The sequence below is a fragment of the Triturus cristatus genome, chromosome 5_1, assembly GCF_964204655.1.
Source record: "Triturus cristatus chromosome 5_1, aTriCri1.1, whole genome shotgun sequence".
In the NCBI taxonomy this organism is placed as follows: Eukaryota; Metazoa; Chordata; class Amphibia; order Caudata; family Salamandridae; genus Triturus; species Triturus cristatus.
Window position 1 is genome coordinate 38,969,984 of NC_140587.1, and position 14,128 is coordinate 38,984,111.

Genomic DNA, 14,128 nt, shown 5'->3' on the forward strand with positions numbered 1-14,128 from the left:
TTTTTCCTGCTCTGTGCTTGGTTTCTGCACACACCCAGTGCGTGGTTCCAAGGATTCCAGCATGGATCGTTAGTTCTGCCTCAGCCCAGGGTGAGGTCTCCAAATCGTTACCAAGCAAACATTCAACTGTGAGTGTTGGTAAGACTGCTACCTCTTTCTTACCAGCAACACCTCCCCCAGCCCCAGTCAAAGGACACCATTGCCATAGGATGGTTTGTCATTACAATTTCAGCTTTGGCCACTGGATAGGACCTTCCAGGAATATATTGATCGGGGGAGACTAGATTGTGTGTCACCATGGTGACGCTGGCAACAATGACATATCCAAACGAGCCACCCACTCTAGTGGCACAAGCTTGTCCGCCACCACCCACTAGAGCCTATCCTGACACACACACACACACACACACACCTTGTTACCAGAGTTATCTTCCTAAATGTGCCCAGGCTAGTAGATGAAGGAACTCTGTACGTCTCAACACCTCTCGGACATTGACGGCATAAACCTATTATTGACGGCATAAACCTATTATTCTTTGAGAGTTCAGTTAAAACAGGTGGTGACTTGGATATTCAGTTGGAGAAAAACAGTATCCGAAGCCTGGGGACTCCTGTGGTAAATGACCACTACCTACCCAAATTCCAGAGAAAAGGTCTCTCAGTAATTGGCCCTTTTCCTGATTTCCTTGTTCCCTTTTTAGGTGTTTCCTGTCCCTTGAGAGATCGTTTGTTAACTTAATCATAGACAGGGCTTAGAGCCCGCCCATTACTTACCGTTGGTTGACTTCGTTGTCACTCTCATTTCTTCACTTCTCATTGTTCTGCTCATGCCAGTTTCACATTCTGTCTTAGTGTGTTTCTCTTCCATGACGCATGGAACAAGTACCGATTAATGTCTTTATTAGTGTCCTTCCGCTGCCCTTGCTGTGATTGAGACACTTTGACACTGTAGGTATGGACCTATTAGGGCAATACTGAAACACTCTTGTTATTTTTCATATTCAATCTTTTCTTAACTGTTGCTTTTCTGACGTCCAGGTCGACACTGTAGCCACAGACTTATTTAATGTTTAAGATCATTTTCTCTTCAATGTGCAATTTAACTTTTTTTGGCGAGCATTCAAAACTTCTTGTATGTACTTTAGTATATACTTATATGTGTATATACTTAAGTGTCTTGATAGAAAACGACCAGTAGAGGTCAGTAAAATACCAGAATTGCTTTCTGCTGAGGGACTTTCCTTTTTTACATTTTTCTGGCAACTGCCAATATTTAACTTTCTTGATAGAAAACGACCAGCAGTGGTCAGTAAAATATCAGAATCACTTTAGCATTCTCTAGATTCCTGTCCATAGAAACTGCCTTCCACGAGCACCCATAGACTATAATATTTTTTTCAAATCTTGTATTTTCAGTGATATGACCACCGAAGGCCCTAAATTTATATTAAAAACAGAGCTTTGGACTATACTATTTCCAGCTGAAAGGCAATATTCCTCTCCATGCGTTCCCATACCTGGCGTGTCACACAGTTTGGTGCTTACTTTCCCTCCATGTAAAAGAACAGTAGATGTTTCAGCACCCAGGGTAAGGTGCTGCATAGCTAAATACATATAAGGTCCCAAAGGCGAGACCAATTGCATTGCAAATGCTTGTTTGTTCTCTCTGTTTTTTTCTTAATTGGAACGCAGAGAGACCAGCCAAAACCGCATTAACGCAAGGCCCTGCAAAGAGAGCGCAGCTCTGCAATGAACACACATTAAAGCACATATGAGATGTAAAATCTTTTTTCTCATTATTTAAAATGTTAGTGTGTGCATGTGTCTGTGTTCGAGCATAAGTGAACCTTGCGAATATGTGCACGTGTGGGCCTTCCAAAATGAATGCGCGAGCTGGCCTTCTTTCTAGCGCAAAATCCTTTCCCTGACATTAATAAGGAGCTATTTGGAACTGGAGCAAATAAAATGAGTGGAATTGTATCTGTGGTTACGTAGCTCATCGTCCAAATAGCGCTACGAGTGTCACCTAAATCACAACATACCTCAACTCCGAAGGTCTTTATCAATAAGGTTGTGGTGATCGGGGACCCAGCGGTATCACAGGAAGAGACATTGTGCGAGGTGACAACGGTCATTCACTTGAAATAGTGAACCCCCCTCAGAATCGTCCGGTTACTGCATCTACTCCATTCTTGTGAACCAAGAACACATAGTTCCGTCCCATGGGAAGGTGAGGGATGGGTCTCTCACCACAACCAGAGATTTCCAGGGTGCAGCTTAAATTAGTTGAACTTCTCGACAAAGGGAGGTCCACCGCAAAAGCCTGTGTGCTTTGAGTCTGCTGTCTGATCACCAACACGGACCCAACCAATCCTGCACATGATCCAATGCTGTTTTCAGCATGAGAGAAGTGCCAGGATTGGATGGAGCAGGCCAACCTAACGTTCGTTTTGTGACTCGAGGCCTGTGGCTGCAATACCCTAGCTGTTATGCAGTTGCTGTGTTGTTGTGGGCAGATGAGTGCATCCGACTTGCGAACTCAGCACTTTTCTGGTCATCCTGCTGCTCTCAATAAGCAGGAATCACCTGGGCCCCGCCCCCCCACACTCGCCGGTAGCAAGCACATCCTAGAAATGGTAATGAGAGTGATACCATTTTAATAATGAATTTGTTGTTCAATTCACTGCTACACACTCAGCAGGCAAGGGGACGCTCCTCTGCCCTAGAGGAGGAACCGCCGCTGATTGACAATGGTTTGCAGTTTAAGTCTGACATGGCTAAGGAGTACTTACAAAGGAATGGATTATATCAGTGTGTCATTCAGCGGGTAACAGTACCGTTGAGAGGTTTGACAGAGTTGGCAAGGTCACAAATCAATTGGCAGAAATGGGGAGTAAGCACTGGTTAGTTGAAGTAAAGAAAATGATTTGGGCTTATAGGTCCCCTTCCTCTGTTACCGGATATAGTTCTTTTCAATCCATGTGAAGTGGGAAACCGTATACTAAGGACATGGGTTGGATGAGTGAGTCTAGAAAGGTGGAATGGTCTGCAGAGGAAGTGAGGAATAGCTTAATAAAGGCGTAACAAGTTTATAAGGATTATTATAATGACAAGCATGCTTGTACTGATGTGGCTTTCTCTGAAGGGGAATGGTCTCTGTTAAGAAGGCAGGCAGAGTTCCAAACGGTCAAAGTTCTTTCTCTGAACCATTAAAGGTGGTAGTGTGCGTGAGGAATTCAGGACACGTCAGTGACAGTAGGGTAAGGCATATTCAATGCGCTTAAGTGATGGTAGGGTGTGGTGTATACAGTACGCATAAGTGATGGTAGGGTGTGGTATATTCAGTACATTTAAGTGACAGTAGGGTGTCCCGTATTCAGTACGCTTAAGTGACGGTAGGGTTTGGCATATTCAGTACGTTTAAATGATGGTATGACATATTCTTTAAGCTTACGTGATCGTAGGGTATGGTACGCTTAAGTGATGGTAGGTTGTGGCACTTGGGTCACATTCCAAGGTGATAGGGAAAAGAAGGATGTGATTTTCCTGTGTTTACTGGGGAGGTCAGTGATCTGTTGCAGGACACAACAGGCAACGAGGGGTCGGTAATGTCAGTGGAGGAATGCCTGGAGCAAACTGTCCAAGCTGATGAGCCTGGCTGTAGCCCAGAGGAACAGACGGGAGAAGCGAATATGGTGGGAAGCCAATTGAGTCGAATGGGTAGGCCTATTATTAAGGTCCAGGATTATGTTTTGAAGTAGTTTTAATTATCAATATTATGTCGTTCAGGGAAGGTTGTGCATTACCATAATATAAACCACAAGTTATATCTTGTATTTTTTTCCATAGGTTCTGTTGCAAGTCTACATATATTAGCTGTTCATATTGTATTGCTACTTTATGGTTTTTAATTGCATGTATGTTACAATTGTATACTTATTATTATTAAAAATAATTATTATACCTGAAATGTATGTATATATAAAAAAAATGGTTTGTACTTTATTGTTTTTGAAATGGGGAAGGTATGTGTAGAGTTGATTCTCGGTTCTATTCCATGTTATAGCGTTCTATGATGCAGTGGATCTTGGGATCAGGAGTTTGTGGGATGAGGAAGCAGGACGGGTGCAGGAGATGGACGGTTTTGTTGGTTGTTCGCAGGGTTGAATAAATAAGAGTTGTTTTTTTTACCTAAATCCCAAGTTCACCTCCCCTAGGGGTCAAGCATCCGTCATCAACCTCCTTGAGCGACACTAAGCCTCTAGGCTTAACAAAATAAGTCTGGACCTTCTAATACTCAAAACTAACATCCAAAACTCATAAACATCACCTCGGAGCTGGCCAGTGACCTCTCTTCTAACAAGATCTCGCAGGAGATCCTGCAATTGAACAACCAGTACGCCAAAATGCCGCCCCCCTCCGTTATGCAATCGACCGACCATGGGCAGAAAACGCACATCCAGAATTGGAGTACTTCTCCCTACATAACGCCCCATTTAGACCCACTAGATCCAAGAATCACCTATCTGATCTGGACATTCTCTCCCTCCTCCGTGACTTCAACTCCTCTCTACCGGTCAAGCAAGTCTTTACTGGAATCACCCAAACGGCCCCTCTAATCCCTCCGGGAGCTACTAATCACAAGTAAGTCATAGCAGAGGCTATACAATCCATTCCATCTAACCCACACAGAGCACCCAGACACAATCCTAATGCCTTAAACACTGCTAACCTTGTTGGAGGTAGCTTTATTTAGGGGTCAAGAGGGCAGGAAGCTGAGCACAGAGCTCTTCGAGCCTTCACGGAGTGAACGAGGGAGTGAGCTAGGGACAAAAGGGGCACCTTAATTTGAGCCGGGGTGCCTAGGAACGCTCGCTCTAAAAATGAAGGAAACTGATATGTGACCCATGGAAACTGAGGCTGAAAGATTTGGCAGTTTTATTAAGAAGGTGCAACTTCAAAAACTGCAAGACAAAGGCATAAAAATACAGAATCCAGATAGTCACATGGATAGGATGGCATTTCTGTATTAAAACTATTGTACTGTCTGAGTGAGAGAAAGACTAAACCTCAAAGACACATTTATTAATGCATTATGAGAAACATAAGTTACATCAAGGAAAATGTTCTCAGAATGTAAAACACACTTGATCTAAAATACTGAGAATACTCACGTACCTACCTAAAACCTAAAAGAAAGCAACTTTGCAAATGTAATATAAGTATGGAATGCTCAATAAGAAAACACCAATTTAGGGACAAAATAGCATAGCAAAATAGCATACATAGCATATACAGCAAATATATTGGCAAGTTAAATTGTATCTTAAAAACAAAAAAAAATAGCTTTTGGGAACCACACAGACCCGCCTGCCATAGTCCTCCGAGGACTGTGTGAGCTCCCCTTTTATATGGTTTTAGGTTATGAGAAGCGCCTACAATAACGTCATCTCACGCCACTTCTACCTACGTCAGTCTACCCTAAAAAGCTTGGTCTGCAACTTTTATCAGACGTGTCGTCGCTTTCCCACTAAATGCGGAACGTAGACTAGGTGAAAAGGTCAGTTTCTCAGGCCAAGCACTCGTGGTAAATTGCATAGGGTAAGCAGAAAAATGTGTATTGTAAAGGGATTCTGTATATACATATACAAATCTCCTGTGTTCCTTAGCTTGACACATCTGCGGTGGGTACTTCCTTAAAAGTATGTACCAGCCCAGGATGCAGCCTACTGTATGTCGAAAGATCAGGGGGATGTTGAACTTTGAGACAGTGAACTTAGCACATGGGTAGGGTGGGGGCTCTTAGTTTGGAGCAGGAGGCCTCACTGAGAGAGAAGCTGGATATGATTTGGATCAGACCTGCCCTTAGCCTGTTATACAGGAAAATGGCAGAACTATGGTCAACTTAACAAAGAGGCCTATATATTGAACAGAAGGGCCTACACAGGGGTTTCATGCTGGCTGAGTGGTAAGGATGTCCCAGGGTATTTGTTATATAGTAACACAGGACCCTCTGGTCAATTTAACACAGCCTACAAATTAGGCTGGCAGGGCAAGGACAAGGGTCTCATACTTCAGGTGTGGACAGAACGGGCCTGGGGCACGCTATGATACAAAATCGACCATCTCTCATTCCCTCCTCTTGTTCATTTTTTTGAACAAAATCCTTACAGCATACCTTTCAGGTCTTTGAGGTATTTGGTAATGGTAGCAGGCTGCATTTAGTGTAGTCCTATTGTTACTTCTACAACTTCTATAAGTGCTAAGTTATTTACATTCCCTGTTCAATCCTTGTTCTCCCTTTGCTAATTATGCTTTTCTCAGGAGGTGCAACTGCTACGTACTCGGTGTGTTTACTGAAGAGCATATTGTACATTAGGACAAACAGGTATGACATTGTAACACATGCCGCTTTCTGTGTCGGTAGGCCGGTGTGTGCAAAAATAACATCCTGCTCTGTCAACTGTCCCCCTGTCCAATCTTTATCAATGACAATTTATTCAATGTGGTACAAAAGTCTTTATAATAGCAGCAATGGGGGTCTATGCTGCTAGTAGCACCCATGATAATTTTCTATAATTGTTCTGAAAGTCTTGAGAAAATCTTGAGGCATTGTTCCAATCGTTGGTAAGTGTGACTAATTGGAAGAATGTCTTATCTTCTGCTGCGTCTGAGCCTCAAAGATGATACCTTTAAACAGAAAAAGTAACAGTTGGTGCCTGTCTTCAAGTAATTTGAGAGGTTTGCAAGCACTTCTTATTACTTAGGCACATTCGATATGAAGAAAACAAAGTGAAGAAAAGGTAAAGATGTCTCGTTGTCACAACTTGTAGACTGAGGGGTTGGGGCGTCGATGTTTCCAGACGTTCTTTAGGTGATTTATCCTTGGGGCCCGCTTACACACTCATCCTTTCTCCTCTGTGTAGCATGTGCAACCCTTCAGGATGTGCTTGGGATAACATTCCCACTTGGTAGTTTCCGTGGAACACATGTAGTTTCTGTGTGGCTCCTTTCTCCTTGCACAACACCTCAATCACATGTGAGATGAACGCCGGTCCATTTTCAGAACCCAGATGCAGAGGTTCTCAAAAGCGCGGTATGGGCTCTTTTAGGAGGCATTTGGCAATAGTTTGTGCATTGCTGTTCTTGAATTGGCATGCCTTAGTCCATTTGCTGATCATGCACACAATAACCAACACATACTTGTAGTTTTAGTAGGGGATATGTTGATGATGTCCATTTCATGTGGGGAAATGAAGTGACCTAAGGCAGTAGAAATACAGCTTTAGGAAAGCAGTCTGATCTACCTTTCACGTTGTACAAGTGATGAACCATGAAAAAAAGATGGGCCATGGGGGTAAGCATTATCGGTGGTAAACATTTCTTTCCATTTGGGCCTATTCATATCCCTTTTCTGTTTGTATACATCCTCCCCTGTTCCCTTCTTCCTTTCCTTCCACCCAGCCCTTTTAATTATATTTAGTGCCATATGCTATTCTTTCTTGTACATCTGCATCAATAAATTCTTCACCAATTGATACACAGTCCTTGGGGGAGGTGTGTGCAGCACATTCTACAATTGACACTTTGGTAATAACAGGCCTTGCAATAGTTGAGCTATTAATGGTGCACGCTGCATGTGTTGTCCAGCTGAGGTAAGGAGGGAACTCCAAATGAAGAAAATAACCCAAAAATTATATTGGCATCCCTGTACAAGACTTTAAAACAAAATTCATTATCTCCAAAAGCAAAAGAGGAATTAAAACACTGTACTATAGCTTGACCCAACAGAAAACACAGATGAAAATCTCTATCACAGTAACACCTTTAGTAATCAAAACACTCATAGTTGTCAAACTGTGCCCAGGGATGTGGAATTCCTGTAGGCCCACTCCCAGGACATATTTGTTTTTGAGGTCAAGGGCAACAAGTTTTCATGCAAATTTTGTCCTTGGGACAAGTAGGCCCAACCCCCTACAGCACAAACCCCTTGGCTGTCAGTTTACAGTACCACATTATGGATCAGGGAAAGGCATTATCTGCAATAAAGGCAATATTTGTGTCCATGCGTTAATGCTGTTCAAACTTGCATTTATTGTTCATCAATGCAAAGGCTTTATTATTAGGGTGAGTGATCTAAGTAAATGTTGTAAGCTCAGACTGCACTACTGACAGTGGTTGGAGCATAAAAATGTGTATATACTTTTTCAGTTTTTAGCAATGTGAGGCTAGGTATACTGCTCTCAGAATGCTCTTCAATTAGATGCAAATATTTGCAGAAGCTTGAAAGCAAGACTGATAATTCTTTGCTTTTAAAATAAAAAAAATAAAAAAATGTTCACACAAAAAAATGCAAAAACATTTAGCTAAACTACTGAAATAAGGTAGGTACCATTTCTTTGCAACATAAAAAAACAAGCATTGGTAAAGCCAATGAAATTGTTGGTCAGCCTTTTGGCTTTGTCAATGCACAACTTGTCTTGGCAATATTTTTGTGAAACCTCATTGGTGTGGGAGCTGCTGGGCCCTTACCATTATAAAAAACATTGTCAAAAGCAGAAATTGTTGTGGTCTCAAGAATCACACTTTGCACAGTAGTTCCTGGCACTGGATAAAACAACTGTGTCGATATGCTCCTTGTGAAAGAACAGAATGAAGTCCCTCACAGTGAAGCTAGCCAAGAGAGGGAGGTAGAGACGAAATTTTACTAAACATAAAAGGTCATTGTTAACGTCAGACCTAATTAGAGGCCAAATCATGAAATAAAGTGCAGATATACAACTGTTGTAAATTCACAAGACTACAGAAGTAGGCCAAGAAATAGTACTCCTTGAAAATATTTGTGAACTGTATTTAAGCATGAGCAAATATGCAGGTGTACTATATTGCTCCAGCAAAAATCTGAGCTATTGCAAGTTCACTTTTCCCTCAGCCACCTTTTTTTTTTTTTTTAGCCAGAACTGTTGCTTACCATTACCTTCAGCCCCAGCATGTAGATCTGCGGAAACGTGGCAACATAAGTGAATTGCTAGTATTCAAAGCCTACTATGGAAGGAGCCCTAACGTGATCAGAGAGGCTATTTCAGAGCTCTTATATAATGACATTGCTGCTATAATTTTGTCGCTGCATTACATGCCACAAAAGGGACAAGTGTATTCTGTTACAGGACAAGTATATTTAAGAAGCAACCACCCCATGAACAAGTAGATATTTCATTAAATTCCACACCCCTTTGTGCCAATCCCTACACCTTGTAACCTATTTTCAAACACCCTGAAATATTGCACCTATATATTAAAACACACATCAAATCTGTACACATTGTATCCTTGAAACATTATAATACGAGGCACATGATTACAAATGATCAATACCTAAACCTAATATAAACACAACATTACTACTTTTCCTATTACTCCTATCCTTTGTGTCCCTGGCGAATGCACTGCATTTAGAATGCATTTTAGCACATTCCACCTTACACTGTAATTTATTACTCCAATATTCTCTCCAACTCTGAAGAACATCTGCTTGTGAAGATGCTGATGTTCCTGTTGTGGCTGATCACCTGTCCTCTTCTTCTTTGGACTCAGGGATGATGGGGCGGACCCTTCATCTTCTGCCTGAATACCTGAGTAGAAAGATACTTCGAGCGGGTGTTAATTTATACAAATATATGCCTTCTTACATAATTTCAATGCCACTGTGATGTCTAGTTGATGTAAACTATACATATATTAATTGATCAGGGAGAAGTATATGGGACGTTAAGTTGTTGTCAGAACATTGTAATATTTGTGAGTGAAAACAGAGTGACCCATGGGCAATAAACTATTTGTGCTTTCTCTCAATTCATTACCTTTAAACAGTCCATTCAGGCATTGCTGAAAGTTGTTGCTGCTTTTATATCATAATGGACACATGGTCTAGCTGTCAACCAAACGTGTGGGGAAATGTGGTAGGCCTGAGCCTGTGGTATAATACATTTTCCTATTTGTATTTTATTTCTAACCAGACACAAGGTGATGAAAACAATAACATTGAGCCCATGTAAACAAACATCCTGAAGACAGGAAATTCAATACTCCTCTTGGAGACGCAGGGAAGAATCTAATAATAATAACCTCTAATCATTCATTAACTAAGAAAGCGAAAGAAGAACCCAAACAGAAAATAGAAACTTTTAAGAGAGATAAAAACTTGTAGTGGTCGAACTGCAAAATATATGCAACCATTTTAGAAGGCCTCTTTAAATTCACACCTATTATTCTGACAACACTGCAATACTGAGCATTGCTTACTCCATGCACACCGTCCTTTAACATTGAGATCTACTTTATATCTGCACGTATTATTTATTCTTTTGTATTTTCCTAGTACTGGGGCATGTGGTGGCTACCTGTGGTAATCTTATTCCTACGAATCTCTGGTTGTCTCATATTTTGAAGGCTGCACACAGCTGTGCATATCCGAAAACGTATTCCTTACTTCCTCTCACCCATCTGCACATAAACACATACATATTCCTTCACTGAACTGCACCACGTGAAACCTGAAACACCGTATTCAATCTCGGCTTCTCCCGTTGCCAAATTGTGTGATTCTAGAAACTATTCCTCTTCACTTCCACAGACACAAATATATTTCTACACATACATTTTCTTTCTACTAAATATTATGTTCGCTGCCAACCACAGGAAGCCCAATTCCTGTCTGGCTCAACGCCCAGAATCTGTGGTCGGCCAGGACTGCTACTTCTGAAGGCAGCCTCAAAAATCTGTTAACCCTTCAACACCATGTAATATCCAGTCACGTGTTTTCTTTAATTGTACGTAAAATATAGCTTATTTTAAAATAATTTGGCTTTTTTGTAAAGCGCACGTTTACTCAGAATGGTATTGTGGCGCAAAATAGCAAATCTTTATTGTTCCCCCTAACTCAATGGTACTCATTTTATCCAACTTGGAAAGATGAAAGGCTGAGGAGACCTAGCAGCATTTGACGTGTGCCCATGAAGTCAAACCATGGGTATATCTAGCGTGCATTCCACTCCATCATTTTATCTCCCCTCTTCTGCGCACTTTCGTGCACAAGAAGTTGGAAGGGAACCGTCTCCAGTCTTAACTTGCTTATTCCAATCTTCTGTCTAATGTTCACCATCTGCTCCGACATTTACGTTGCTCTAAGTCTAGTGTCACTAACTTTCTTGGCCGTGAGACACAATTTCAGAATTATCCTTATTAACTAACCCCAACTGTGTGCTCTTTGTGGCAGCACTTACTGGATCTGCCCTAGCATCCGGGCTACTGCTTGTGCCTTCTTCAGTTGCTGCTGAATTTGGAACGCAGGTAGGAGTAAATTATTCTGTACTTTGTTGCTCAGTACTACAGCATCTAGTGTAATCTTCAGTGTGAATTACATTAGGCCATCCAAATAGAGAGATATTAATAGGCATTTGAAACTGAAAGTATCTCCTTTTCTGCAAGGAAACTATATTACTTATTGATGGCATTTTTAGTCTTTTTAATATTGTGGGCCATGATCCAAAAATATCAAAAAGAACAGCTCCATTTTACCTGGTATTACATCTTCTATCATTGTGCTCTGGGCGGTAAGGGACGGCAGTCCCTGACCTCGCCTTATTATGTCACTCTTTCTTTTGTGTGGCTGGTCTATCATTTGATGCTGGGCCTAGTCTAGGGTGTAATAGCAACAAGAAAACGCAAAAAGGTGCTGTGTGTTGTGGTGAGAAGTGCATGTAAAAGCCTTTCTCAAAAAGACGTAATTAAGAGTCGTGAAGGCAGCTACTTGGAAGCTAGACACAGTATTCACTGGATGCGCCGCGCACCAGTTGCGTGGTCTCTAATTGAACCTGTCTCAGTTAAAGTGGGTGTGCTTGGCACGTACCCAGATGTTCCTGCTTATCACCTCTTACTGTAGTGCACAAGAGACGTACACCTATATATAACATCTCCTGTGGTACCACTGTGAGAGAAAGAGATGAGGAGGGCCCATAAGCAAAATAAGAGATGAATGGTAAGTATTTTCCTTCTAAAAACAAAGGTCTTATGTTGAAGTGCCACTTGTATTAATCAAATCATTAACACAGCAGAGAATATATTCATCAGTTTGTTAGCTCCAAAAAGACTATTCAAAACTACAATTGTTATCCGCCAAAAATAGTAACACAAGAATAGATGTTTATGACGCTCAAGTATCTAGAAGGCAAACCCTTAAATGAGAAAATGAATCGTGCAAGAATTTACAATTTCAAAATACATTTAAATGCAATGAAACGTTGAAATTTCATGGTCCTGGGGCACTGCACCAAGGCAGCTTAATTTGAGGGGGTGCTGCTGCAAAAGTATGACAAAATAGACGTGCGAACGATAGGGAAAAATAGCTGTCTGATTTATATGAAAGAAGAACCCCTTTTATTGAAAAAATTCAACATATAGCCTGGAAGTCTTAACAAAGTCTTGGCATTTAAAGACACATTTCTGGAGTGAAGAACAAACTCATGTAATGCAAATATATTTTAAGTCAATGGAAATACTTTCAAAATGCAACATACACTTTACTGCAATGCTAGGAATGCACATATTAAGTTAGGAGGGACAACCATTAGTGCTTTGCAATAATTATTTAGAATAAGGGCAATGCAGAGGAGAGAGAAAAAGACCATTTCAAAGCACAATAAGAAATTAGAGCTTCAGCCAAAGATGCTTAGATAGAGGCTGAAGGAGACCACACAGGCGTCAGTGACCCAAGGGGTCACTGCAGCGGGGTAGTCCGTCGAATGGATTAAGGAGCAGATTTTTATTCTCTTTTAATGAGTAACTATTGACCACAAAAGGACAACATTATCAGGAGCCTTTGACCTATAGGACATGACGCATTGTGGTCACTACTGACAAATATTTAAGAAAATAGAAGTGCCACCCACGCTACAAAAATGTTCTCAAAGGTCACAGGATTCTTGACCACGAATCATAATGAAATTGAGCATCTATTGAACAGGATTTGCGTCACTGCAGGGAGAAAGGCCTATAAGCCAGGTAAGAGAGGGAGAGACGCTAAATTGCAAATCGAGAGAAGGTGACAGACATTATATCTATCAAAGTACACCGCATGTAGCTAAAAAAAGGAGAAGAACAGAGGACACCCATTACAATATGGAGAGAGAAGTCGAAAGGCGTTGGCTGCTGCCCGGCCTGAGATAGGAAACCACAATGCGATGTGATGAAGGAAAGTAGCTCCCCTTTTGGAAGCACGCAGTTGAAAAAAGACACTGTTAAACTCAATGCGATAAGATGCCTCCCATTCCCTGCAGAAATAAAGTTCAAACAATACGATTTAAACCAAATAAGTCATCAAAATTCAAAACAAATGTGAGCTGCCAGATGCAGTCTCATAAACATGTATTTGTGGCACAAAGTGAGAGACGCCAGACACAACCGCCTGTCACCAAGTACATGCTTCAAAATATAAATGTGAGGAAATAGTTAAACAATTCGAGATATATTGTTGTGCACTACGTGGTCAGTTATCTGAAAGTGACCTGTGCTAATTAAATGTGGTGCTGAGCCACATGGGTCAGACAGGGGCTGGGGGGGGGGGGTATTTATATAATACTATTTATTCACAAAAAGGCAGCAGCTTTGATATAAAAAAAACTGTTGCAATCCCAGTTATTATTGGTCTTACTAAATACATAAAAGGTCGGTGCGCTAGGCACGGATGCTTAAAAAGACAACCACAATGCATGCTAAAAAAGTCCATAATAAAAAGACATTTGTCCCTAAAATATTCGCACTTCAATTATACAAAATGTGAAGCATATTATGTCTATTTATATATATAAACCCACAGCGCCACTTGTGCATTCTCCTCTGCTGGCCTAAATGTGTACAGAAGGGTGTCTCAAACTAACATAGCAAAAAATAAACGTCTTTACATTTCATTTTAACACAGGAAGAGAACAAAAAACCACATTGGAAGGTGTTCTGTTCATGATCCATAATCACACACTACTCATGTTGACTGTCTTTGGAAATAAAAATATATACTGACAGTCCCTCGCAAAAGCCGAGGAAGTCTGATAACTGTTCATCATAAATCCTTATG